This window comes from Doryrhamphus excisus, chromosome 22 (genome assembly GCF_030265055.1).
Source record: "Doryrhamphus excisus isolate RoL2022-K1 chromosome 22, RoL_Dexc_1.0, whole genome shotgun sequence".
Lineage (NCBI taxonomy): Eukaryota > Metazoa > Chordata > Actinopteri > Syngnathiformes > Syngnathidae > Doryrhamphus > Doryrhamphus excisus.
This window is the reverse complement of record NC_080487.1, coordinates 1,742,750-1,767,300: the sequence shown is the minus strand read 5'-3', so window position 1 is coordinate 1,767,300 and position 24,551 is coordinate 1,742,750. Positions and strand designations below refer to the sequence as shown.

The 24,551-nt window shown below is 42.4% G+C and overlaps 1 protein-coding gene across 1 annotated transcript in view; it reads left to right on the top strand.

Moving 5' to 3' along the window:
* The first annotated feature begins 9,790 nt into the window (after nt 1-9,790).
* The window catches only part of dlx4b (distal-less homeobox 4b), a 34,519-nt gene continuing 19,758 nt past the window's right edge, over nt 9,791-24,551 (top strand). Inside the window, exons 1-3 of the mRNA XM_058061251.1 lie at nt 9,791-9,920; nt 14,998-15,215; nt 15,311-15,460. The gene's annotated coding sequence lies outside the window, so the exon portion shown is untranslated. The remainder of the gene's footprint in view (nt 9,921-14,997; nt 15,216-15,310; nt 15,461-24,551) is intronic.

Below are 24,551 nucleotides of genomic sequence, written 5' to 3'. Positions count from 1 at the left end.
TGGCTTTTACAATGACGTCTGAGCCCAGTGGGTTACTAGTAAATCTATTTTCATAAATATTGTATTTGTGTGCAGGTAAACCTGCATTGTCAACATGCTCGAAATCCTCAGCCTCCTCCCCGACCACGCCTACTCTGTAGCGATTGGTCATAACTTTCAAACACACCAACCTCATCATATGGCACTTCCAGAGTCCGACATCTACTGTACATCTACTGTGTTTGAAATGTACTTCCCTTTGAAGTTCATGACACAGTTGCACCCCGGGTCCAAAACCCAGGCGGCTTTGAGCCTGCTGATATAAATAGACAAGTGTTTACTCACACATCCAGTTTAGCCTACAACAGTCTAGCTTTGCGCCTGACCCCTAACATAAACACGACATGGCTCCTTTCCCCCAGCGACCCAGAGGGGTGCAGGTGGTCCACATGGACACCTCTATATAGGTTCTGACCCGGGTTCAAAGGTCGCAGCCCTGAAATGACGACCTTCCTTGCCGCCCCTAATTGCCCTGTTTATTTTTAGTCCACACCGGGCTGTGTCGAGCTATTATAAGAAACATGAACATGAGGCTGTGTGCTAATTACCGTAGGGCCAACAGACCCTCACTTTCCCTGATTGCTACCATATGCTAACTCCGGCACAGACCGTAGTCTCGTCTGTCACCTTCACTGTCTTCTCAGTGCTGCTGCAGGATGGCACTGGCTACAAAGTGTGCATTATTAGCAGTGGATGCTGCAGCCGCTTCAGGATTCTAACAGCATTGCCCACGTCTATTGTCGTATATGCTTATATTTCTTCCTCGTCTAATAAAGGTGACGCTCTATGGCAGGGGTGGGCAAACTTTTTGACTCGCGGGCCGCATTGATATAACAAAATTTCCGGGGGGGGGGGGGGGGGGGCAGACTATATATTTCACACGTAACAGTCCTGGTATTATTGTATCTGTAAAATTGTCATGCAATCTGCATTATTATTTCATTCATTCATTCATTCATTTTCTACCGCTTTTTCCTCACAAGGATCGCGGGGGGTGCTGGAGCCTATCCCAGCTGTCTTTGGGCGAGAGGCGGGGTACACCCTGTACTGGTTGCCAGCCAATCACAGGGCACATATAGACAAACAACCATTCACACTCACATTCATATCTATGGACAATTTGGGGTGGCTAATTAACCTAGCATGTTTTTGGAATGTGGGAGGAAACCGGAGTACCCGGAGAAAACCCACGCATGCACGGGGAGAACATGCAAACTCCACACAGAGATGGCCGAGGGTGGAATTGAACCCTGGTCTCCTAGCTGTGAGGTCTGCGCGCTAACCACTCGACCGCCGTGCCGCCCTGCATTATTATTTATTATTTTATATTTATATTTAAATATTTTAAAAATATTATAATAATTAAAATAAAATTACAATAATAATTATGATATTATTATTATGTAAAATATGCAAATATAACAATATTATTATATTATTGTTATTATTATAATATTGTTAATTATATTATATAATTAATATAATAATTAGCATTAATATAATAAATATAATAATCATAATAGTTATAATAATACTATAATTATTATTATTTTAGATTATTATTATTTTAAGATTGGGCGGGCCGTATTCAAACACTTGGCGGGCCGGATGTGGCCCCCGGGCCGTAGTTTGCCCACCCCTGCTCTATGGTAATCAGTTATAATGCTGCTGAAGTCAAATTTATTTAATAGGCACAAAGTTAAGAACTCACATATGTGACAAATGTGCAGATTTGATTGGTTAAACAATATTATTATGATGGCATGTGCAAAATATAAATACTGATATGAAGTTGTGCAATATATTTTTTGTGGCGCATGAAAACAATGTGTGAGTCGCAGCATGTATAACCGCGTGATTTATGATCACATGATGTCCCATTGAATGGATGCGCCAAAACAGACACCAGCAAAATAAGATCATGGTCACATGACTGGAAAGCATCACTAAATGCGCTACACGCATTTAAAGAGGCACTAAGTAATTGGCTCGATTTAGGCCTATTTGTGGTCGGAGGAGGTTTGAAATAAAGCAGCCGAGGTGTCCGTGGTGCGGCGAGTTGTGAAGTTTACAAAAGGTTTGATTGCAGTAGGAAGCCGTTTGTGTGGATTAGCACAAAGAGAGCGCGGGCTTCTGTTTGGCACTGCAGACATTTGATCTGACCATTAGCGACCTGTTAAAGAATCAGGATTTTAAAACTATGTCATTAAAGTTTGAATTATTTTATTCCTGTAGTCTAGATCTGCTTTACATCTTCAATATTGTACGTTGAAATTTAAGAATATATTTAGACTCCTGCAAACTGAACTCCCTCTTGAAGAAATATTGAAATTCAGTATATATTTGTAAGTATTTTTCTCATTTAGTGCAGTCCTCCGTTTGCCAGCTAACACATGTATCGGCACTAAAGCAGGATCTGTCACAGAGACGTCTGGCCAGTGTCAGACAGGCCGGGCCCACCCGCTTCGATCTTTCGTGATGGATTAGGTTTCCATTGCGCCGCGATGCGCACAAACCTGCAACTTCCTGCACAAATGAATCACAGTGAAAGAAAACAATACATTATACTTCTCGGACCTGCTAGTTAGCTATGATGTGATGTTTCCTGAGTTTCTAAATGACTTTGGTGAACGCCAAAAGCACACCTGCTCACGATCACTATGCAAACACACCTTAAAAGTTCATTTGTTATTTAGCTATAACATTTTTATTTGAAACTCCTGTTTCACATTACATACAGTATATTGCAGTATGTATTATTTAAATTGTGCATTATTAAAAAATATGTAATTTTATTGACTTTTTTTAACAAATAAAGGCCTCACCCTTAATAAATTCCTTGCTCTGAGACGCCTGAGCCTCTCTGATATTGAGTACATGTTATACTGCACACTTTTTATATATATCATCCTTGTTTATATATGTTTTGTCATTAAGTTTCATTCATTAATAACTTATTTGTGAATTTCCATAAATTAGGTTTCAACATTAATAAATGTAATATTTACATAGAGCATATAAAGACTGTCTGGCTTTCTTAAATATGATTTTTACCATTATTAGAGCCTTCTAGACATGAAATAACACCCCTATAGTCAGACTCGTATTTGTTTACACCACATTTCTAATGTGCAGGCTCTGCAGGGACACGAGAGAAGGCCGCCACTTTAAACAAACCATGCTACCCAGCTAACTAATTAGCTTTTAATTAAATTAATTAGGAAAAATAGTCCATATTCAAGCATGAAACTAAGGTCAATTATTAGTTAATTTTTGAAAAACGTGACGTTCGAAAGGCGATGTAGTGAGTTAGTAATAGAGTAACAGTAATAGAGCATAAAGTAATGCAGCTTTAGCATTTCAATTATGCTAATGGAATAACCTCGTTAGAGCATTTTGTGTCCTCTCGGATACATCCAGCTGTACCATAGAAACAATGTCGGAATCCATTCTTCATTGAAACTTTCATCCAAATGAGAACTATATTGCGAGCCCGGTCGGTGTATGTGACAACTTAAAAAGCCAAGATAGCATCGAGCTAGCCGTGGCAGCATCTGGCAACACTTTGCAGTAATGGCTGCTAACTCTGGTTATCAGGACTGAGCTCTCCGGATTACGCTTTTATCTCCACGCTGGAATTTCAAACTTTCTGCTTTGTGAAAGACTTAATTGAGGAAAGAGTTTTTTTTTTTTTTTTTTTTTTTAGTCAGCCTACTGAGGTAACACCCAGCTGTTGGCGAGATGTTCAATTCTGGAGTGTGTCAGGAGCTTTTCTAACCACTTTTTCTTGTTTGTCTTTTCACCACTGCTGCGATTTTATGTGGTTGAGGTAATCCTTAAATGTGCCGTGCAGATGTACAGTAGATTTTCTTGCAGCCTTTGTGTCTACTGAGAGACTTTCTGTGCCATCGATACCTTTTGGGAACGTGAGTGTTTGTGCCAATGGGTCCCCCCGTGGCTCACAATTGCCACCTGGGTAGCACCAGCGCACCTGACGGCGCCCCCCCTGTGCTTCCTTTTCTTTTAGGAACCTCCCAGACAGCTCAAATGTTTTTTGGGCATCCTTCCAACAACAACAGCAACACAGAAGTCAATGGAACTTGCAAAATAAATACGAGCATGTTTATGTTTGCGACGTCTGCCGCCATTGACAGGAAAAGCACCTTTTTAAAAGAGTTTGGTTATTCATCACGCACGGGCCTGTAATAGGAAACTGCTGGCGAATTGCTTTGACATTTTTGAATAGCATCCAAAGCAGTGAAAAATCAAATGGTCTACAAGGTTGTTTCAATACAACAAGAAATTCAAGACATGAGCTTCTAATTCGGTGTCTGGTCTCCCTTCAGAATACTGCAATACTCTCCAGCTGGGATTGACAGCTACACCCAGTTCCTGTACGACTTCCTAATCTTCCTGAGAAACCAAGGTGGGATTCTTGGGTGAAAAGGTCACTGTCCTCTAGCATTCTTGGCTTGGTAGGGGGGCAAGGGTTGGGTTGAATTGGAGGGGCAGGTTGAGTATTGAGGTAAGTATTGTATGCCCAGGGGAGGTACCCAAGTTGGGTTTGGCCCTTTTGGCTTTTGTCAACGTGTTTTGTTGTCATTGTTGGCCGGGTTTAATGCAGCATTCCTCCCGGCTCTGTACTGACTTTATACCGTAGAAAAAGGTATGGCAGCGAAGGAGGGGGAGAAACCACTAAAAAAGCTGGGGTTTAAAATCTCATAGGAAACAATAGACGTTGACCCCTTGAGTCATTTTGGTTTTGGGTTCCTTAAGAGGAGAAGTGCTCGGCAGTGGGGATGAATAGGAGGAGACACCTTGCCACCTTTACATCAACTTCCTTTTGATTCTTTCTATTTCCAGTCATTATATTGAATATAATAGACAGTACGCAGGTTTAAAAAATGGAAAAGTACTAAGTCTAATCTGACAGGAGTGTACATGCTGAGTGAGAGTGAATACTCTTATCATCCAGCCTGTGGGGTTAATGGTAATGGTAATGGTAATGGTTTAATTTCATTTGAACATGCATCAGATTACAATTGAATGCATCCCATAATCAGTTCCCAGTTCCACATGTCCAAAAGGAGTAGGAAGAAGCAAAGCTTATTAAATCCTACCCCTCCATCTGGTACTTTTACAATCGGTAACTGTTACATTTGTTCACTTCCTGCTTTCCTAATATTGTTTACGTTTTTTTTTTTGTTACGTACCAAAATATGAGGTGATATGACCATACAATGACATAATGGGTACCATAGTAACTGTCAATATAGTGAATATATATATATAGCACATCATGACAACATTTGTTCACTTCCTGCTTTCCTAATATTGTTTACGTTTTTTTTTTTGTTACGTACCAAAATATGAGGTGATATGACCATACAATGACATAATGGGTACCATAGTAACTGTCAATATAGTGATATATATATATATATATATATATAGCACATCATGACAACATTTGTTCACTTCCTGCTTTCCTAATATAGAATGGGCCTTAATATTTGGAATGCAGTTTGAATTTTTAGAATTCACATAGAACATCCAGCAATAAAGCACCAAATTTAAATTCTGATGGCATTCTGGCTCATTCCACCTCTAGTGTAATGGAACTAGGGTATTTGTTCACTTCCTGCTTTCCTAATATAATTTGTGTTTTTTTAAACTTTTATTATTTTTTTTATTTACTTTTATTTATTTATATATTTATGTATATATTTTTATGTTTTGTCACGTACCGAAGTAGGAGGTGATATGAGCATCCAATGCCATAATGGGTACCATAGTAAGTGTCAATATAGTGATATATATATATATAGCACATCGTGACTGGTTCAAGACTCTTCATCCTTGGATTTAGCAAACATCAACTGCTTGTATTGTTTCTTGAATTGGCTCATCGTTGTGCATATTTTGAAGTAAAGACGAGGAAAATAAACATGCATGCACATGTCAATTTATTGAGGCCGGAAAAATGACTGACTTTTTTTTTTTAATCTTTGTATTTATTGATTACAAGTGATGACAGGCCTAATACATACATAATGGAACATAATTGGAACTGTGGAGAGCCGTGCTTAATATAATAATACGGTGCTATTTTAGTACCTGGTATGGGTCCGGAGCTGATACTGTATGGGTGAGGAAAGTCTGCATAAATGGCGTTCTTATTTCCATAGCTAAGAATTGGGGGAGAACCAATATAATTGTGGTTTGAATCTTTTTTTTTGTAATATTGCTTGGTTGTCTTTTTTCCACAAATTGATTATATGTGGTTTTCAGTCAAATAACATGAAAACAATGTTGCATTTTGCCTTGAAGGGATGCAAATGAGGTCAAGCCGTGGTCAAATGAAGCTTCACGTAACCTCTCGTCTTTCTATTTTTCACTCCTTGAAGAGAGGGCCTGCTTCACTCCTCCTTGGCAGCTTTTAAAACAGATTACAGGTAAATGGGTTGTTTTACCCCGGAGCCCCCTGTCACTGAAATATGGATGTGTTTTGAAGTGCTAGCCCGTACGCAGACAGTCAGCTCAGGAGTTCCGTGTTTTAGTATGAGCGGAATCAGTCATTGTGATGGCCTCATCGCTACCAGTTTGTCATGTCATCAAGGACAGGCAGCCAAATTCCTGAGGCCCAGATTGCTATCCTCCGGTTACTGCTTGCTCATCGCTTTCCCTCTGTGGCTTTGTGGAAATGAGAGGAGAGGAAGCCACAATGCTAACAGTGGATATATGCATATGCTTGTGTTTATTAATTAAGTTCTTATTGCAGAAATAGAACTACAAAACAGCCTACTCATTGCATGGCTTTGGAAATATGTGCAGCCATATTTATTCTCAGAAAGTCCACATTGAGCCAAAGAGATCTGTAATCTGCGTTCATACAGGAAAACAACCAAAACCTCGACGCATCAGATAAGACGTTTTTGCTTGGAGCATTTTGATGCTAGCCAGGGTTTTTTTTGTTTCCTCCAAGGCTGGCCAACAGGGAGCCGATTATGACTAATGAGGTCCAAACTTAACGTGACCAGAGGAGGTAGCTTTCGGGGAAATCAGGCCCCGACTTTTATCGTGAGATCTCCTCATGGGCCAGACTTGGGGACAAATCCGCAGGAAGTGAAGTACTGCCGATGCTATAGTCACGTCTGACGTGACACATTGCAGACTTTCACCACTTTATATGGAAATACATTGTATTGGTACTGATGTATTGCAGTTAATTGGTTCCAGACCCAGCTGTGATAAGTGAATTTTCCGCAAAGTACGATTGCTTTATTTTTATATTATACGTATAGTTTAGAAAAACTATTTACAACCTTCTAAATTTTATTAGAGCTCTCTAGACATGAACTAACACCCCTATAGTCACCTTCAAACTCATATTGCCCATACTGACGATTGCCCATATGTGTTGCAGTAAATATGTTGGTGTGTGGAGGACAGGAAGTGACCATATTTGCTGGCTTTCGGTAGAAATTCATAGAATTTGTTGTATTGTTGGAATGTAATATTTACGTACATCAATATATTGTAATGATGACCTGGTGCCACAATATTGTGAGTCAGTAAGTAAAACAACACTCGTCTATGCCTATTTGTCTGAAGGACAAGCTGTTGTCCTTTCCCAGAGGTAAATTTAGTCCTCTGAGGAGCACTTTTGTTTTCCCTTCTAGTCGCTTTATTGAAAACCTGTGCTGTCATACCTGCCAAACAGAAATAGTTAATCAGTAATTGCTTTGTGCTTCGGAGCCTCCAGAATCAATTATTTTCCTCTCCTTGTCAAAAAATGACTGCGGTTTATTTGAACACAAGCGCCCCTTGAGGTGAGTCATCAGGGTTAATTGAGAGCTGGGGATCTCATCGTTGGAGAGATAAATGTAAATGCACTAGTTACGTACGTGAAGGCAAACATCTGATTGTGGATTAGGACACAAAATGGATCCGCCAAAATAATAACCCACCGCAGCGCCAGGATGAGAGCAACAGGTGTGGGAATAATCCCGGACCCACCCAGTTACCCAAGACCCCTTTTCACTTTGCCCCCCAAAGCTGCTGTCCATGCATTGTGGTAGAAGAGGAGCAAAGGAACAAGACAATTATAACATTAGGCTCGCTCGCTGAGCAACGGTCCCAGCTGGTGAGAAACCGAAGGGAGCAAAGGAGCCGGTAGAGAGCCACTGTTCCCACAGGAAAGCAATCCAGCACATACAGTATGGCGACTGTGTTGATGTGGTGGTGGTGGGGAGGGGGGGGTTGTGAGAACCTTAGGGGGTTTATTCCACTAGTGATTTGATTGGTTTTACGTATAGTGTGATTTACTTCACATCTGCACATCAAAACTTCCTGTCTTAAGTCTCTACATTAGCTGTCTGTTCTGGGGTGGGTGTTGGCAACCTTCTCATGGTCCACCCTGTTGGTACCCTTCCTTCGGGGTAGGAGAAATAATCGCCGACAAACACAACATTTGGATTTTTACAAGTATTTAGGTTTAAAATGACCTATATTTAAGTGGCTGTTTACACTGACAATGGAAACTGAAAATGGTTTTTAACTGGAGTAGTTTTGGCATAGCCTTAAAACTCAAACATTCATTCATTTTTTACCGCTTATCCTCTTGAGCAGGGGTCCCCAAACTTTTTCCAGTGAGGGCCACATGACTTTTCCCTCCTCTGAAGGGGGGGGCCAGGGTCAGGGTCGTTTGTTTGTTTATGTTCTATGACTGGGGCAAAGTGTGTTTGTAGTAACGTTGCTCACAATAGGTTACCATTCCAGTTCTATGACAGAAAAATGTACATGCTGTATTGCTCAAGGGGCCGGGTCAAATGTGGAAGTGGGCCGTGTCCGGCCCCCGGGCCTTAGTTTGGGGACCACTGCTCTTGAGGGTTGCTGGAGCCTATCCCAGCTGTCTTCGGGCGAGAGACTGGTGGCCAGCCAATCACAGAGCACATATAGACAAACAACCATTCACACTCACATTCATACCTATGGACAATTTGGAGTGGCCAATTAACCTAGCATGTTTTTGGAATGTGGGAGGAAACCGGAATACCCGAAGAAAACCCACGCATGCACGGGAAGAACATGCAAACTCCACACAGAGATGTCCGAGGGTGGAATTGTACTCGGGTCTCCTAGCTGTGTGGCCTGCGTGCTAACCACTCGGTTTTTACTTGTAAATCATATAAGACTGGACACATGGAAGTGAAAACAATACTTGTGTGTATTTATATGTATATTCCTACCTTCGCTGTCCACTGCCCACACACACAGTTTTACATAAATCTCTTGTCCTCTCACAGAAAGGCCTAATTAAAGAGTTTTTCTAGCAAGTTCTGGCACTTGCGACGGAAGGAGGAAGGACACGGACACAGAGTTGTACATTGTTGTGTATGTGTTCTCTTACCAAAATACTGTAGACCACCCACACACATAGTAGAGATGATTAAAGGATTCCCTTGTAGGAATAGTGTCCCATCTCTAAACCACTATCCATTCTTCACAGAGACTTGAGTCACCAACATGTGGATACTCCATTTTGCCACTGCCACTGTGTGGCATACGATAACCGAGACTGTACACTGACTTATTTTTAGCAATTATAATTTTTTTACATGTCGACAAGATTCTATAAATACCCAATCGTATGACGTCTCCTATGCTCCTAGTGTCAGAGCATGCATTCCTGTTTAGTTCCACTCCATCCAGGTGTTTACATCTCTCATGTCATTGTCTCATCCTCTAAAGCTGAGCACTTGGACATCAAAGCGGTGGTGTGTTGTTCCCTCTTCAAGCTGAGAAGAATGTCATGGGAGAATGACCCTGCGAGAGGCCGATGTGGCCTCAGGACGATGTGGAGCCACCTGAGAAGAGAGGTCAGTCGGTGTGAGTCTAGACCAGAGGTAGGGAACCTATGGCTCGGGAGCCAGGTAGGGCTCTTTTGATGACACTATCTGGCTCTCAAGCGTTTCTTACCACAATAAAAATGTATTTTTGCTAACATTTTAAAGTAAACATCACAGAAATCACTGTTAAAAATAATATTAAAAATCAAAACTTTCTTATGCATTTTAATTCGTCCATCTATTTTCTACTGCAATACGGCCAACCATATCCATCTTTCTTGATGATATTTTCCAGGTCAAACACCAAAACTCGATTATTACTGGGTAATGCGGTAGTCTACCTCTGCAGAACCAAGCCTCCTGACGAAGAGTTAGGGTTAGAATTAAATACATGTACGGAGTATGGCGCAAAACCATGCAGCAGCAGAAGTTGCATTAATTAAGATATTAAGATATGCCTTTATTCGTCCCTCAGCGGGGAAATTTATGGCAGCAAGTATTTGATTTATTATTAGACACTGCGCTGCTCACGAAAGTGTGCTGGCCACACCCCATTGGCGTGGGGTAGTGTGCCTGGTCTACGTAATTAGAGCCCATTATATCTAAAACTGTTGGTCTTACATAAAAATGCACACATTTTATTGCATTCAATGTTTAAAAAAATGTATATGGCTCTCACAGATACACATTTTAAAATATCTGGCCTTCATGGCTCTCTTAGCCAAAAAGGTTCCCGACCCCTGGTCTAGACTATAAAGGCCGAATGCTTTCAATGCACAAAGTCGTCTTGTTTCTCCGAAGTGATGATGCAGGGAGATGAGTTTTCACACAAATGCTTCTTTTCCACCGCACAGTACCCACTCGCATTTTGGTGTTTTTGTTCCTGGTCAATACGAGTGCCTACCGGTCACCATTCACATGACAATAAGCCAAATAAACACACATGCAAACATTAGCTTACCGGTTGCTGTGCCTCCTGAGCATTGGATGAGACACTGCTGTATTATGCTCTATAGCAGGGGTCTCAAACACGCGGCCCGTGGGCCAAATGTGGTCCGCAGGACACTAGTTTGAGGCCCCCGCCTTGATATGAAAGTTGAATGTTAGTGCGGCCCGCGCAAGTTTGATATGGATGCTGTATGGTATCATGTACCCAGAAAAAATGATTACGTTTGATTAATGTTCATGTTAAAGGTTAAATAACTGTTAATAGTTATCCTCCCTATCCGTGTGGAAACAATGCACCCGATTGACATGTTAAGGGTCAGATTTTTGTCCAGTGGCATACCTGAAGTGATGCAATAAGTAATAAAATCGCAGCCTTTGATGTGATGTCCCACCTAAAGGCTGCTTCTCTCCCTTTGAGCAGACAATACGCCAATTCATTACGGGAGCTGCCGCTTCAAAGCTCATCCACTCTGCATCGGGAAACTCTAAACTCACGTACCAGACAGGCTCCTTTAAACGCCCACTCGGGGCCCCCTCTGGGCGCTGAGGTGGCGGCTGGATGAGTCCACATAAGTCACGGTAGCCTGCACACGCCCCCCCCCCCCCCCCCCCCCCCTCCTCCATTCCTTAAAGCCTGCAGCACCACACCTATCCCCTTAGGTGACAGGTGGATTATCGGGGCGCTGGTATTTTAGCACTCACTTGCACACGTTTTCACACACACCCATCAACTGTGAGAAAAGCGTCAAAGTTGAATTTATTGTTAGAGTTGAGCTTAGTTTACTACAAACAAACATTCAAAAGAACTGCGTGATTATAATGTGATAATTTAACAGCTTTATTAAATTAATTTACTGTAAATTGTAGTCATAATGAAGATTTATTAGAGCATTAGTTAGGATAAATACTATATATAGTGTACTATATATAAGTATTATAATACTATATATTCATTCATTTTCTACCGGTTATCCTCACGAGGCTCGCAGGGGTGCTGGAGCCTATCCCAGCTGTCTTTGGGCGAGAGGACTGGTGGCCAGCCAATCACAGGGCACATATAGGCAAACAACCATTCACACTCACATTCATACCTATGTCGCTAATTAACCTAGCATGTTTTTGGAATGTGGGAGGAAACCGGAGTACCCATGCACGGGGAGAACACGCAAACTCCACACAGAGATGGCTGAGGGTGGAATTGAACTCAGGTCTCCTAGCTGTGAGGCCCGTGTGCTTACCACTCATACACCGTGCAGCCAATACTATATATTCATTCATTCATTCATTCATTCATTTTCTACCGCTTTTCCTCACAAGGGTCGCGGGGGTGCTGGAGCCTATCCCAGCTGTCTTCGGGCGAGAGGCGGGGTACACCCTGGACTGGTGGCCAGCCAATCACAGGGCACATATAGACAAACAACCATTCACACTCACATTCATACCTATGGACAATTTGGAGTTGCTAATTAACCTAGCATGTTTTTGGAATGTGGGAGGAAACCGGAGTACCCGGAGAAAACCCACGCATGCACGAGGAGAACATGCAAACTCCACACAGAGATGACCGAGGGTGGAATTGAACTCAGGTCTCTTAGCTGTGAGGCCCGTGTGCTTACCACTCAGTCACCGTGCAGCCAATACTATATATTCATTCATTTTCTACCGCTTTTCCTCACAAGGGTCGCGGGGGTGCTGGAGCCTATCCCAGCTGTCTTCGGGCGAGAGGCGGGGTCCACCCTGGACTGGTGGCCAGCCAATCACAGGGCACATATAGACAAACAACCATTCACACTCACATTCATACCTATGGACAATTTGGAGTTGCTAATTAACCTAGCATGTTTTCGGAATGTGGGAGGAAACCGGAATACTCGGAGAAAACCCATGCAAAAAACATGCAAAGGGTGGAATTGAACTCAGGTCTCCTAGCTGTGAGGCCTGCGCGCTAACCACTCATGCACCGTGCAGCCAACACTATGTATATATACTTTTTTTAAATGAAGTTTTCTTTATAACATTCTAAATAGATCCCAAAAATGTAATGTAGTAATAAAATAAGATATTTATTCTAAGATATTATTACTCCGGTACTCCAGTACTCATGAATTCATGTCCTCTTTTACGCTTTCACCAGGTGTATTCCAAGCATTTCCTTTTACTGTGTTTGTGTTTGCTGCGTAATCCTTGTTGTGACCCCAGGAAAGCGTTGAACCACTTGACGTAAACAAAAGTAGCTTGACCTGACTTTTGTCCAAGCCAAGTAAAGCGCTATTTGTTCATGATCCACGATGAGCTTCACAAGGCCTGTGTTGTTTGCCTCCGTGTTTTCATTCTGCGTTCGGCAAGTTTGTTTGTTATTTTGAGAATATAAAGCCTAAAAGAAACACGTAGTTGTCTTAATTCATTGTTTGTAACACCGCAGATTAACTTTAAGCACGCTCACTTAAACAACTTATGTCAAGGAAGTGTTTCTCTCCCTGGGTGGCAAAATGCTGCACATCTTCGCCTCTCGTCTGCCAAGTGTGATGTCAGCCGTACGGCACATGGGGTCCGCGAGTGCGTGTACAGTTTCTGTTTTGACACCCGTTCCTAATTACACATGTAAATGATTGATCACTTGGTCCCGGCAAGTGGGAGGGTCCCGGGGGTGGTAGACATGGAGGTCCTTGTTACGCTACGATTATGTCCAAATTTAGGATGCTCTCCGCTGCCGGGTACACGTGAAAGCGATACCTGCGAAGGCCCGTGAGATGGGAGATTAAGTTCTGAGCACCTGCCATTTGGACCAAAGTCTGAACCCCTATTAGCGGCCTTGAGGAGCAAAGCAACACAGGTGTGATTGGGCGTCTGTGGCTTTTTGTCGGGTCTAATCCCACACAATTTAAACCCAAGCTGTCCGCTTGCACCCTTAAGCCACCTCTGTGACACCCGAGGGCCGTGATGACTGAGAGCACAACTGAGCTGCTTTTGTGAAATGTGATTTGGCTAATTGATTTTGGAGTGGTGAAGTTCAGGGTGGTAAACTGAAGCCGCTTGCGCTTCAAAAGATCCGCTCTTTGTGATACGAAATGATGCTCAATAGAAAATCTTTGCTGGTACTGTTGGGAAAATAAACAGTAGGCCGTGCGGTGCTTTCACAGATGTTGTTCGAGCCTCTGTTTCCTTTCTTCACTCGACACCAGCTGTTGATTCATCTGCACTTTGACTCAGGTATGGAGCCAATCTGAGGGCCAGGAGGGTTTTAACCCCAATCTTCTCCTCCTGTCTCGCAGCCTGGCACACATGGGCCGAGCAGCTGCGCTCCCCATTGATGTGCCGGGCTGCCTGGATGGCTGGCTGGAGGGAGATAGATTGGAGGGGAAATGGCTTAATTGTCTTCACTCTCACTGCTGGAATGCAAATAGCTCTCCACTGCTGAGCCTCCTCGGCGAGGAAAACCCCATGCTGAGGAGCACAAACATTGTTTTTTCTTCACCTTATTTGGTGGCGGCGAAGAAATATAGCAAGGGGGCGTGGAACCACCACCTTATTTTGGCTATTTTATTAAAAACTACATTGAAAAGTGCAAGATTATCCCTTATTTTTAGTTTGTTTGTAAAATTCCATTTTCACATCCTGCCGTGAATTTCCACAAAATCAGATTCAATATTAAAGAGGACCTATAATGCTCGTTTTCGGCCCTTTTGTATTGAGTTGTGGACTCCTATAGAGCAGCTACACACAATAACCCGCACAGAAAGCTTTCTAGACCTTCCAGAATCTGCACCTATTCCAGCTGTATTTCCTTGGATTTATTTATAGCCCTCTCCAATCATGCCACTTCCGCTGTGATTGGTTACAAGCGTTCCCGATGACTTCCGGATTACTGCCGAACCCCACTTTCTAATTTAGTCTGTATCGGAGTTCATAATAAATGAATAAACCATTTGGAGAGCTACTTGATTAGTGGTCAAGAGCTACTGGTAGTTTTTTGCGGGACTACATATGTTTTTAAAAAAACTGTGTAGACCAATGACTGTTGTTTAAACCACTAATGGTAACACATCCTTCTTTTATTTTTTTATTTTAAGAAAATATCATTTTGATACATCCCCTTGACTGTAACTGAGGCTCAAGGAAGTTAATTTCCATTTTTCGCTGCGTTTCTCCAATCCTGTAGATGGAGCTGCTGTGATGGCTTGAAATGTACTATACCGCCACCCGCAGGACTGGAGTCAAACATCACAGTGCAGGACGTCAGACCTTTTGAATCAAAGAGCATATTTAGTTCTTAGCAAAGATGTGGTAAGACCAGAATTTTACCTCATCCTACAAAATGATCTTTTTACGGAGCCCAAATAGGCCTTACCATTCATCAGAGGTCACGCAGATAGACAGGTGAGGGGTCGTGACTCGTGTAGAAAAGGTTGGAGATGAAAGAGTTAAACGCTGAGGCGTATATGTATCCTGTCCGACTTTGATCTCCGCCTCAGGTAGCTCTTTCCTAGCCATCAATCTTGGCCCCGAGCTGATGGGAGGCTGTGCGTTCTGAGAGCGGGCTTGCTCAGACTCAGACCGTCTCGTCGCCCCGACAAGAGGTCTTGCCATGATATGTCATCAGCCATACACCAACAGCTACATGTGTAAGAAGTGTTCTTCATTAAATTTCAATTTGGTCGCATTGTTGGTTTCATGTTTGCCAACTCGGCGTGAGGCTTTTAAATAAAATAAGATGCCGTCGGGAGAGGGATCTCGTGTTCTGCGGCGGTTCTCAACTGACACGGATGTCTGCGGACCTTTTGATGTTTGTTGGCAGGCTTCAGACAACCACTGACAGGCTGATGATCCGGCAGCACAGGCCTCGTTAGTTTTTTGGCTTTTTTTTTTTTTTTTTTTTTTTTGAAACCCCCGGCCCATCCTGGCCCCATGTCGTCTCGCCCTCCGGTGACAAACACTTTAATATGACAAGGTTAAACACCTGAAGCAGTATAGCCAAACGCTCGTGACGAAGACGGGGTCAAGAGAGCAAGCCTTAAATGGCGACCGGCTCCATGCTTTATATGACTTGTTTGCATTGTTTTTACATATGGTCTCTTCTTATCTGGATTTGGGGAGAACAAAATAATCAGAGGCCTTTTAATGAATATTAAAACCCTCAGACAATCAAATAAAGCCAACTTCAACTGCTGCTTTAACAATAGCGATGTCTCCCGAGCTTACTAGTTAGCCTCCAATTTATTTATCCTAAGCTTTGGTGTCTCACTTTACAGTAAGGTACACCAAAAAACAGTACATTAAACCTCAGATATATCGGATTCAATTGTTCCCACTGGTTTTGTCCGATATAAGCGAAATCCGTTATATGCGTATACCGGAAAATGTCCGTTTTACGCATATATCGGATTTATATCCGGTATATGCGTAAATCGGATTTTATCCGTTATAAAACGGCACTTCCTTGACTATGTTTCCAATGTACCTGGACGCGCAGGCAACGCTGCAAATGACGTCGTATAGCGGCCTGTCACGATTCGGCGAATCGGAGCGCCACGATTCGCGGCCATCCGATATATGCGAGGGAAATTTAATGGAAATGCATTGGAACGGGACTGGAGATTTTGTCTGAAATAGGCGAAATCCGTTATAAAAAATCCGATATATGCAATGAATTTTTATTGGAAATGCATTACAGAAAAATCGGTTCTTTTTTATCTGTCCGTTGTGAGCGAATTTCCGATATATCCAAGTCCGATATATCCGAGGTTTATTGTAGTTACTGAGGAACTAACGTGTAGTGGTGAAAGCTGGATGGGTTCGTTCCTTATTAATCTAAAAAGTGATTTTCTGTACCTAATATGTAAAGTGTTACCAGGTTTGAAACAGATTGGGTAAGAAGGACAGTGTAAGAAGCTAAAAACATACCACTTCCACACCGAATGGGAGTATAATTTCAACTTCAGCTGAAGTTTAATGTAATGCATAGAAATGTCTCATTAATGTGATATTACTGATGCCTTGTGACCAGAATTTTAGTTATGTATCTTGTTGTTTTATGTCTTCGGAAAAACAGATCTTGGACAATATTAGTATTAGTTTGATAAGTGTGTAGAAAACCGATGTATGTTTTTTTCTCTTGAGTTTGACTTCCTTTTTCAAGCATCTTTGAAGATGAAAAGAAACCCCCCGAGTTGTAATAGCTGCCTGCGATGTTTTTGTGCGAGAGTTGTTGTCATCCGATAGGCTGGCTGTTGCTGAGCCTTTGTGTCACACTGTACGTTACAACGGAACTTAACACTTGACAGAACCGAGGCTTGTTGTCAGAAGATGAAATTGATCCCACCCCCCCTCCCATCCAAGACTTATCGGGAGGGAGCGAAAAGAGAGCCAAAATATCAACTCGTGTTTATATTCATCTTTGAGAGGTCTCTCTACTTGTTTTGACACGTCGGTCACACGTTGCTCTCTCAAACCCCCCCACCATAGGATGCCATGTAAAGAAACACGGTTTACCCACTGTTCCTCACAACTGTCACTTAACCTGGCAACCCTGTCCAGAAGGCCAGACAGATGCCACCCCCCCCCCCTTCCTCTTTAACATCATCCTCGTCACCTCTGGCATTTCCAACCGACGCTTATCTCACACATTGTTTGGCGGGCGCACCACAAAGGGGGTGGGGGGGTTCACGTTACCCAGAGGGGACAGGTAACTTCAGAAGGATAATCCTCAGACTTGGTAAACCGGTCTTTTTGCGTTGTACCTATACCGTATAAACTTGGCAACCCCAATCCGTGTCTCATTGTGTGTGCGTGTGCGTCTTTGTCTGTTGGCTTCATTATTTCCACCTCCATCTGTTAGCAGATGAAAATGATCAAACATCTTCCATCGTCTGGTAAAAACACCTGCAGCTTATTAAATGTACAGTATGTGCAAGCATTTTCCCTGACTTCAGGGCAGTGTCGTTCAATTTATGACTTTTGGACAATGGCCATGTATTAATACCCACTCAATGGACAAATTGTTAAGTATGCATGCCGCTGAATTAGTCATATTATTGATATTATTATTATTATTATCATATTATTCATTCGTTTTCTACTGCTTATCCGGAGCCTTATCTGGGGTGCTGGAGCCTATCCCAGCTATCTTCGGGCGAGAGGCGGGGTACACCCTGAACTGGTGGCCAGCCAATCACATATAGACAAACAACCATTCACACTCACATTCATACCTATGGACAATTTGGAGTGGCTAATTAACCTAGCATGTTTTTGGAATGTGGGAGGAAACCGGAGTACCCGGAGAAAACCCACGCATGCACGGGGAGAACATGCAAACTCCACACAGAGATGGCCGAGGGTGGAATTGAACCCTGGTCTCCTAGCTGTGAGGTCTGCGCGCTAACCACTTGCCCGTCGTGCCGCCTGAATTAGTCATATTATTGATATTATTATTATTATTATTATTACTATTATTATTGTTATTATTATTATCATATTATTCATTCATTTTCTACTGCTTATCTGGAGCCTTATGCTGGAGCCTATCCCAGCTGTCTTCAGACGAGAGGCGGAGTACACCCTGGACTGTTTTTGGAATGTGGGAGGAAACCGGAGTACCCGGAGAAAACCCACGCATGCACGGGGAGAACATGCAAACTCCACACAGAGATGGCCGAGGGTGGAATTGAACTCGGGTCACCTAGTTGTGAGGCCTGTGTGCTAACCTATTATTAATATTAATGAAAAAAATTGATGAATCTGTGTCTGCTCATCCTGGTTTGGGCTTTGTGCAGCCAATTAAGTCGAGATGCTCTTGTTTTGAGTCGTTCATCCTGGATGTCCGTGCAACCTGCCCCAGGTCATGCAGCATGAAGATTCCGTGTCATACATTGCTGTTCCCCATTCCTGCTGTGCATGCCAGCTTTTCTTCCTTTCTCCACCTCCCTTGGCACTCGAGCTAAGAGTTTTAACAATGGAAAATATAGGATATATTTTCCCCCCATGTTGCGCTGGTGAATCTGGAATGTGTACTCGGGCAACGTTTTGCAAGGAGCATCAGGGAAAAAAAACAAAAAAACAACAGAGCTGTAAACAGCCAGGGTGGACCCAGACTAGCTTCTCTGTTCCAGATGTGGAGTACGCATGAGACAAGCGCTATTAGTGCAGCTACACTCCAGCTAAGTCAGTAAGCCAAAACACTGCCACTACTGTCCTGCTGCCTGTCCGTCAACTGGCCCTTGCATTTACGCTGTACGAGTAAACCCCTTTGTGTGGGTGTGCGTGCGGGACTGTACCAGCTCTCGCAAAAACTGGCCCCACACTTGGACCTACAAGCAGACAGCCGAAAACGGAATCAAACTAAACTCTCTAATTGTTGCTATTTAAAAACAACACCCCACGTGACACTGCTGCCCTCATTATTGTGCAAGAGTGTTTTGCCTCGTTGTGCATAATTGAGTCCAGGCCTTTCTTGTCTTTAGCCAGTCAATTAAAACCTGACACTAAATTATGTTGCTGTCTGGCAATAATTATGCATTTGATTAATGTATTTCTGTGTAATTAATGCATCTGAGTAGCACTTTTAGGTACTTTATAGTCAAATGTATTCATTCATTCATTTTCTACCGCTTTTTCCTCACGAGGGACGAGGGTCACGGGGGGTGCTGGAGCCTATCCCAGCTGTCTTTGGGCGTAAGGCGGGGTAGACTGGTCGCAGACCCTAGACTGGTCGCCAGCCAATCACAGGGCACATATAGACATTGAGTTGTGAATTTGTGAATTAACCTAGCATGTTTTTGGAATGTGGGAGGAAACCGGAGTACCCGGAGAAAACCCACGCATGCACGGGGAGAACATGCAAACTCATCTCACACAGAGATGCCCGAGGGTGGGATTGAACCCTGGTCTCCTAGCTGTGAGGTCTGCGCGCTAACCCCTAGACCACCGTGCCGCCCCAGTCAAATGTATAATACTACTAAATCAAGCAAGACATTGAATTCATTCATCATTATAATAAGGTCATATTCTACATTTGTTGCTTCTTTATTCCTGTATTGAATATTTGAAGAGCTTGCAACCAAAAGGCGCTAAATCCAATTTTTGCTAAGTTGCATGTTTTTCATGAGTTTAATAGACCTCTGTCATGTGTATCCAAATCACATATTTTGGTCTTGAAATCATTTTTAAAAATATGAAAAAAAGTGATGCTTTCAACCAAAAGGCGCTATTTCCATTTCAGATTTCAACCAAAAGGAGCTAAATCCCTTTCTGTATTCTTTATTCTGATTGGCCCAAGTTTCCCATCGATTGATAATCTGACCAATCAGAGAGAAGAATACAATTGGCACTGCACATACAGAAAGCCAGTATCAGTGCGCATCCTGTTTTGTTTGTGTACATTAAGTACACGTATGATAGTTACGGTATCTTATGCAATTCAGGAGAACACAAATTGTGTTTTTACAGTATTCTGTAACATCTGGAAGTTTTTTTTTACACCATAAAAGGCATGTCTCTACCTTGACACCTCCAACTTTCATGAGAAACATTATTTTACTTGTACTAAAAAACATACAATGTAAAGAGTTTGTAATGACATGATTTTTGTCACTGTCACCTTCATGGTGCAGTCAAATATGAGCACTGCTTTTAATAACATTTTTATTAATTGAATTAATAATAACTATTTTGTATTGTATGTTGAGAATGTGTTGATATTATTTTATTAGCATAGCACATTAAAGCACCTTACATTCTTTTACAACAATGCCATTGAAGAAGTTAAAATTTATTTCAGCCAAAAGGCGCTAAATCCAAAAAAAAATGAATTTTAAAAAATATATAAAATACATGGTGTGTGCAGGATTTTTTATAGCATGCATTTTTATGACCTATATTGATAGCTCTTTCATTTGCAATATAGACTTGATGACCAAATAGATCATTGATTTTCTCTAAATCAGTCAAAATGGATTTAGCGCCTTTTGGTTGCAAGCTCTTCATTTATTCATCTATCTATTAATAAGCATATGCTGGTGCTGACTCATTTGTTTTTAAGTATTTAAAGTTCCATCGTTTTGTAAGTTATGCCCCCTCTAGCATATAATATAACATATAATATAAACAATTAAATGAGCAGTTGACTTCATATTAAAATAAATAAACTGTACAATAGCCAGCTAGGTACAATACATCTCATATGCATCTGCGTCGTACAGTATATGACCGTTGGAAATGTAAATGACAATGTGCACCTTGGTGACACAAACAGGTGTGTTTTCCTTCTGCTATCAACAGAGCCGGTGTGTAAACATTTCATCCCAAGTTCACACAAGCTCATGTGACACGTTTGAACTCCGTGGGCCTTGTGAAGCTGCCAAGGCTCATACGCGTAGGAGAGCAGCGCACTTAAGGAATGCAAATGGGGACTGCACATATTCCTGTATGACGGCGCCCTGGAGGAAAGTTCAGGTCAGCCATGCTCATGCACGACGGGGGGGGGGGGAGTAGTTCACCTCCTGCTCCTCCTCCTCCTCCTCCTCTTGTCTCCTGAGGCCTTAAACAGTCAAAAGAAAAAAAAAAGGCATGAATCCTATTGTTTGTTTTGGCTTTGTTGAAGACAGAAAACGCTTTGCACCATGGTGGGTGTTTTCATAGCGACACAAGCACCAAAAATGCAAATCTTGGAGGTGTTGTCTGTTAGCAACAACGTAGACAAGCTAGACCCGGGTACCTTGAAGTCCAGTATGGAAGACGAATGGACCTTCAGTGTAAACAGGGCCGGCCATTTAGATTAGCTTTATGCTAAAAAAAAAAAAAAAAAATTCTCCACAAATAAGCTGACACATCTCATTCATCATAGGTCAATCATAATGTATAAATATTGATAATACAGATAAAATATAATGTTAATATATAATCATAAGTCATTACCGGGACAGTAGGTCTGTTAATTGATACATTTTATGTTATTGAAATGTATTTAATAAGTGTGTGAGGCATATTTAGGCCTTAAACTTAACTTGTGTTGCGAGTGAACAATGGCAATCGAAGAGAGAAGGTGAGAAACTAATGTAAGCGGAGATCTACATGGTACTACCAGGTACTATTTCATGGACCATACTCCTGGTCCCTCATTGGTCAAGCAGATTGTTCATCTTTGTGACTAGACATGGCTAGAAATGACACGTAAACATGCATGCTAATGTTTACATCCTTGCTATGCCTTTTGTTTTACTCCACAGTCTCCAAATTGGCTGTTTTTTTTTTGATAAGACATGCATGTCCATTGTTGCTATTTTTAGCATGCTTTGATTGAACACATAGACACACCCCTCGAAGGTAGCGTCACTGGTCTCTGGACCGGACCCCCATATCTTAGAAGTGTCCAACATTTTGGGTTTCCATCTGGTCATTTGTGTCAGGGCACACCTTGATCATCAGAGCCAGTGCTGAGTCTGGCCCACGGGGGCCCCAGCTCCATTCAAGGGCCCCGACAACAGAGGTTGACTTGTAAAACATGACGTGGCGGTAGGAAAGATCAGAGCTGCTGCAGTCGCTTGGGAATGTGCTCTTTGGTTTGTGCGTGAAGAATGTTGTTGATCTGCGTCACGGCGTCGTGATGGACAAACTTGACTGGTGTGTGTGTGTGTGTGTGAACAGCGAGGACACACACCTGCTTGGAACAACACACCTCGACTCAGACGTACCCCTGTGTGTGGCACGGAGGAGACGCCAGCAAGTCTGGGCTACATTCAAGAGCACTGAATGTTTTGAAAATGTTTGTATTAAGAGAGCCGTGGCGAGGAGCCCATCCTTTTGCCCCATGACTGCAGGGCTCACCTTTGTTCTTGGCTCCATGTACACACGTAATTACAAGCCTGACGGGGCCTCCTCTCCTCCTTATGAGTGTGTATGTGGCGTACACCTCATGTTTGTTTTCTCACATCTCACAGCTTCATCTGCATTCGGCGGCAACCTTTTGAAGCAACGCCAGGACATTTTGAATCAGTGCTACGCCTGTTTAGTTGTGTTGTCACTACGGCAATTTGTGGTCAACTACTAATATGCAAATGATACAAATGGTATGCAAATGAATGGATGGTACAGCTTCTTTTGTTTTACGCCGTGGTGCTATTGGGAGGAGTTCAACTTGGAACAAACTTAGAGCCACTGAGATTACACCGAGTGGTGAAGCGTTCATGGTTCCGTTTCAGGCATGCTTAACAAGCGACATGGAAAAACATCACGTTTACACATGTACTATTCAACATGTTCAAAAAGGAGTAGTGAGAAACACAGCTTATTTCATTCAGCTCCTTCAGCAATTATTAGCGATGTCACATGACACGATGATACAGGTGATTGAGTCTTTGAACATGACTTGAAAGAAAAGTGCAATGAAAAAATATCACAAAATAATGCAATCTCGGCTGCACGGTGGACGAGTGGTTAGCACGCAGGCCTCACAGATCGGAGAAATTCTACCCTCGGCCATCTCTGTGTGGAGTTTGCATGTTCTCCCCGTGCATGCGTGGGTTTTCTCCGGGTACTCCGGTTTCCTCCCACATTCCAAAAACATGCTAGGTTAATTAGTATATATACATAGTGTTGGCTGCACGGTGGTTGAGTGGTTAGCGCGCAGGCCTCACAGCTAGGAGACCTGAGTTCAATTCCACCCTTTGCATGTTTTTTGCATGGGTTTTCTCTGAGTATTCCGGTTTCCTCCCACATTCCAAAAACATGCTAGGTTAATTAGCCACTCCAAATTGTCCATAGGTATGAATGTGAGTGTGAATGGTTGTTTGTCTATATGTATGTGCCCTGTGATTGGCTGGCTGGCCACCAGTCCAGGGTGTACCCCGCCTCTCGCCCGAAGACAGCTGGGATAGGCTCCAGCAGCCCCCGCGACTCTTGTGAGGATAAGCAGTAGAAAATGAATGAATAATATGACTTTATTCTAATATTTCTACTTTTGGTAAAATATCTGCTGTTTTTCCAATGTTGTTGTTATTGTTTTTATTATGTGAACTCATTCAGCTGTATGCATACTTAACAATTTGGCCATTGAGTTTGGTATTAATACCTCAGAAAATAGATGGCCATTGTCCAAAACTTATTGAATATTGCAATATACTCATTGAATTTCTTCTGCATTATTTCGCATTGCTCCTCACTAGGCTACACTCTATGTATGCCCATGTCGTTAATGCCATTCTTCAAAGTGCTGAAACCAATTTACTGAGTGTACCACAAGATTAATCTGTGCCAAGATTTGTGGCCACTAAGCCTGTGATGATAATAAATAAATTAAATAATCACACAATAAATAAAAATGAACTCAATAATTTTTCCGGCCTTCATATTTTGCCAAGCGTTACTGATTTCCTCGTCTCTTGCCTCCAAACGGGCATGAAGAGAGCTCACTGTGCATTGGTGCCTTTGTTCCATAGAACAATGGCATGACCGGAGTGAGACGTTTTGTCAGTCATACAGTCACTTTGTCTCTGTGGGTAGAGCCGGGGCTGTGAGCATACACACGGAGTGCAGAAGAGTGTAACGTAGTCGTGGATGGCGATATATTATTCTATATTTTTACATGTTTTATGTACTTGTACTTGTGTCTTATGACACCCCTACGTTATACTCCTTGGTTCCTTTTATTGGCCTTGGATATCACTACAGCATTTCTCAGCTCTCAGTTTTTGAGTGTTTTACAGTTTCTAGCTGTGAATG